Source organism: Oratosquilla oratoria, chromosome 41 (genome assembly GCF_046742065.1).
Source record: "Oratosquilla oratoria isolate Oo_2021 chromosome 41, ASM4674206v1, whole genome shotgun sequence".
NCBI lineage: Eukaryota > Metazoa > Arthropoda > Malacostraca > Stomatopoda > Squillidae > Oratosquilla > Oratosquilla oratoria.
Genome location: NC_134817.1, coordinates 34,447,100 through 34,452,099, shown reverse-complemented (window position 1 = coordinate 34,452,099; position 5,000 = coordinate 34,447,100). Strand labels below are relative to the sequence as shown.

General features: G+C 41.4%; 1 protein-coding gene across 2 annotated transcripts in view; it reads left to right on the top strand.

Moving 5' to 3' along the window:
• LOC143021216 (hematopoietic prostaglandin D synthase-like) overlaps positions 1-5,000 on the top strand; it is a 201,706-nt gene that overhangs the window by 125,311 nt on the left and 71,395 nt on the right. Inside the window, exon 1 of one of the 2 annotated variants that reach the window (XM_076178571.1) lies at positions 3,731-3,749. The exons of the other annotated variant lie outside the window; for it this stretch is intronic. The gene's annotated coding sequence lies outside the window, so the exon portion shown is untranslated. Of the gene's footprint in view, positions 1-3,730; positions 3,750-5,000 lie in introns of those variants that run through there. 2 annotated transcript variants of the gene reach the window in all.

Below are 5,000 nucleotides of genomic sequence, written 5' to 3'. Positions count from 1 at the left end.
AAATTGCCAAATATGACGGAAGGATAATTTGATATTTTGGAGATTTGGAAAATCAGATATTGTAACCGAAGTCGTTTTTACTCAAACGAACTCTCAACGATCGGCGCTGGTGAACTCCGTGGAAGCCCAGTGTGATACCCCAGAAGCGTACACTGACCAGTACTCAGAGCAGGGTCGGGTCCAAGCACAGGCGACTGCACTTAAGTGTAAGTACATGTCATTGTACTTAAGTACAAGTACTTTATCTATATCCATGTACTAAAAAAACAAGTTCTTGGCGAAATGGTCGGAACGGCGGTTCCGCCGAAATGAGGACGTCGCCCGATACAGTTGGCCCAGTAACATGGTAACGTCTTCTAAGGATAAACGCAGGCCCCTGATTGGCTAAGAGAGTGGTGACGTCGCGGAAACAGAGACGACTGATTGGCCAAGAGCAGTGACGTCACGGTAACGGGAACGACTGATTGGCTGAGAGCGAGATGTCCGTAAACCCCCCGGGGAAGGCTCTGGAAACACCCGGGAAGTGCTTTGGGAACCCTAGGATAGTCACTAGGGAACCTCTGAGAATCCCTGTGGAACCCTCTAGGAACTCCTGAGAAGCCCATTAAGAACCCCCTGGAACTTCAAAGGAAGCACTTGCGGAAGCCCCTGGGGTTGCACTCTGGAAACTCCTGGGGAGTTCCTGTGGAACCCCGTGGAAGCCCTCAGGGAAGCCCCTGGTACTAATAAAAGAATTCCTGTAATCGGACCGGAAATCGGAAATCCCTCAAGGGGACACGTCCCCTCCGGCCCGGTTGTGTGATTCATCCCGGTGTGTCTTTGCAAGGTACGCCATTTTTGTAGTTGGATAATAAAGGGAAATAAGAGTTTAAAACAGGAGTTAGTTAACATTCACAGAAGTGAAATCCCTGAGAAGTACATGACCTCTTTGTCTCCTTTCGGCAAGAAGCTAATGAGGGGTCAGAAATCAAGAAGAGTGTTTTGTTGTTCTTTAGAAATATTAAGCACCTAGAGGAGGAGTTTAAGGACAATCCAGCTCAACAGCTGAGTCTTGAGGATCTTACAGATTACGATGGAGATATAGACCCTTAAGAAGGGAAGCGATTTGTGTCTCACTACTGGGCTGGGTATAGATTTTTTATACCCAAAAGTGGGTGGTTTAGCGCTAACGAGGATTTCAGATCCTATTATTTCGACATGAAATACAAGAAGCTCGTAGGGCTGGGCGCCGGAGGCGCCTGCGAGCGAAACGAGCTTGACCCAAGGTCCGAGCCCCCGCATAGCGGGGTTGGGCGCAGCCCGTTGCTTGTATTAATAAAAAAAAAATCCTGTCGATATCGATCTAAATCGGACCGGAAACCGGAAATCCCTCCGGCCCCTAATTGGCTGAGAGTGGTGACAACACGGCAACGGAAACGACTGATTGGCCGAGAGTGGTGACGTCACGGCAACGGAGACTACTGATTGGCCGAAAGCGGTAACGTCACGGCAACGGAGAGATTGGCTGTGAACGAAACGAGCTCGCCCGAAGGCCCGAGCCCATTGCTCGTGTGATTAAAATAATAATAATAATAATAATAATAATAATAATAAAATAAAGATAAATAAATCAGATTCGTGTATACACAGTGATGAATATATTTTTAAAAAGAGGGAGTCGGTGTAGAAATGTAGATGGAAATTTTACCTTTATTTTAGCACATCAATGGTTTTATCACAGAATTGAAAAACAAGAACATAAACTTTATGAATAACTTGAATAAGTACTATTCCTTTTGCTTCAAATATAAAAGACTACCCATATATATCTCGTATCAGTAATAAAACTAAATTTGATGCAGAATATATTGGTAAGTATCAGGACATTAAAACTTGTCCCTTCTTCTATATTAATAATATACCCGGTAGAACTAGAAATAACAGATAAGTGCATTTACCCAATAGTATCATCACAAAGTTCGCTAGAATCTATATACAGAATATAACTTCAGGTTGAATACAATATATTTATTTGTATTTGAATGTAGTATGTATTATTCAAGTGTGGGTCTACGTACAAGTACAGGTACCATTGAATTTTCAAACCCAAATATACTGTAAGTACATAAAAATCTCTACTTAAATCCAAGTACTAGTACAAGTACATGTACTTGGGGCCCAACCGTGCTTCATAGATCTTATCTTCTCCTCCTCCTCTTCATCCTCCTCCTCTTCTTCCTCCTCCTCCTCCTCCATAGCTGCTGATATGTCCTAACGATGGTTCTTTGTTCTATGCTTATGAAGTATAAAGATAAAAAAATAAGTTTCCACTGGCTAGTGCTTAATTGGTTTGCTCTAGTCAGAATAGATATTGACTAGCCTAAATAGCGAGGATTATTCTCGTGTCTCGTTAGGGATACCTTCCTGCCCGATCTCCTCCCCCCTTCATTCCCGTCCTTCTTCTCTTCCTTTTCCTTTTTCCTTCCTCCTCCCTCCTCTTCCCCTTACTTTCCTCTTTTCCTTCCCTCTTTCTTTCCTCCTTCCCTTCCTTCCTCTCTCCCCTCCCTCCTTCCTTCCTCTCTTCCCTCCTTCCTTCCTTCCAGTCTTCCTTCTGTCCTCTTTTTCCTTCCTCCCTTTTCTTCCCCTTCCTCTTCCCTTTCCTTCCCTCTTTCCTTCCCTCTTTCCTTCTTTTCTCATTCCCTTCCTCTCTCCCCTCCTTCTCTACCTTCCCTTCCTCTCTTCCTTCCCTTCCTCTCTTTCTTCCTTCCCTGTCCTCTTTTCCTTTCCCCGTTTTCTTCCTCTTCCTCTTCTTCCTCCTTCTCTTCCCCCTTCTCTTCCCCATACTTTCCCCCTTTTCCTTCCCTCTTTCCTTCTTTCCTCCTTCCCTTTCTTCCTCTCTCCCCTACCTCTCTCCCCTCCCTCCTTCCTTCCTTTCTCCCTTCTTTCCCATCCTCTCTTCCTTCCCTTCCTCTCTTCCTTCTCTTCTTCCTTCCCCCGTTTTCTTCCTCTTCTTCTTCTTCCCCCTTCCGCCCCATTCCTTCCCTCCCGATGAATTCTCAAATTAAATTTCAAAATTCCCACTGGATTCTATATCCACCGCGTACCGTATCACCTTCACGTACCGCAGACGTATCACAGACGTACCACTGACATATCACGGACGTATCACGGACGTACCACTGACGTATCACGGACGCATCACGGACGTAAAATCAATGTTACGAAAGTAACACTATCGTATCACGTATCCTGTATGAATACTATGTTCAAATATGCTTGTCATATGCCACATAAACTGTGCATCTTTTTATGATTGATATATTTATACAATCATTTATTATTCTTTACGAATTTGTTGATGAATTTATTAATTTATATTGTTTGTTTATTTATTCATGTTTTATATACTTGTGTGTTTGATGGTTTATTAATATCTTTGCGGTCTGGATTTCTCCTGTATTTCGTCTTGTATCGTGTATTTTGTCTCCCTTTCTCTCTCTCTCTCTCTCTCTCTCTCTCTCTCTCTCTCTCTCTCTCTCTCTCTCTCTCTCTCTCTCTCTCTCTCCTCCTCTCTCTCCCTCTCTCACCCTCTTTCTCTCTCTCTCTCTCACTTTTTTTTACACACATGTTAATGTCAGCCTGTACTCAATCTTATCTCTCGTCCTCCTCAGGTAAGGAGGACTCAGCGGTAACCTGCCCCTCGACCTTGACCTTGTCCTCCAGGTGGACGAGGACGACTTGACACGAGCTCTGCCTTCAAGGGTTTGTCTGTCTGTGTCTTCTGTGTCATCTGTTTTGTCACACCGTGTCGCAAGCTCGAGATAATTAAAATACAATAAATTCAATAAAACTGAGTAAAATCACAAAAATAAAAGAATGAACATAAATAAAGTAATAAAATAGTATCTATTTAAATAAGTTCAAGATGAATAAAATGAATGACAAAAATTAAATAGATAAAACTTAATGAATAAATTACATAAATAATATGTATTAGAATAAATGAAAATAAGAAAAAATACAACAATGAAATACATGAAAACTAATAAATCAAATACTAAAACTATATTAGAATATATAATAGCAATTACATAATCTAAATGACCAAAGAAATTATAGAAAAAATATACATAAATGAAATACTGAAATAGTATTTAGTTGAACAATTCCAAATACTATGCAAAGGTTCTACTAAGCTGGAGTTGAAGGGGGGGGGGCGGTTGTTGGGATGAAGGAGGGGGGAGGGGGGGAGAGTCCAGGTTCTGCTCAGGATCATTTGTCTTTCCCCCTTTAGGTCGTTTTAATCGAGGTTGTTGTTATTGTTGTTGTTGTTGGAGTCGGATAAAAAAGTAGCGTTGTCCCTTTAGTCAGTTCGGATTAGGTTAGCGAATTTGTTTACCTCTCTTAGCTTAGCTTTGCCAAGGTTTAGGGAATTATATTTGGCTATACTTGTATAGAAATGTAGAAAAATTATGTGTGTGTGTGTGCGTGTGTGCGTGTATATATATATATATATATATGTGTGTGTGTGTGTGTGTGTGTGTGTGTGTACATACAACACGGATCACAGTATACGCGCGATTTGAGAATATGCTAAGAACCACTGGAAAGGAAAACAGACGGAAAACCAAAAGTTTTCGTGTGTGTGTGTGTATATATATATATACATATATATATATATGTATATATATATATACATATATATATATACATATATATATATATATATATTATATATACATATATATATATATATATATATAAGGTGCTCTACGAAAAGGTGTCGGACAAGAGTATCTTCACCTGAAGAGAGATGTTGACCTGCTACTAGACACTATTGATCCCTGACTCCTGTAGGGGAATGCGGTGAATGTGGAGGAGGTGGATTGTGGAGGTGCAGGTGAATGAATATGGTGGAGGTGGGTCAGGAGTTGGATCTGAGGGACCTCGTAGCAGAATAGAGCAGCATGGCGACTGACTGGTAGAATAAAACACAAAAATCTTCCATAGGGGTGGAGGGA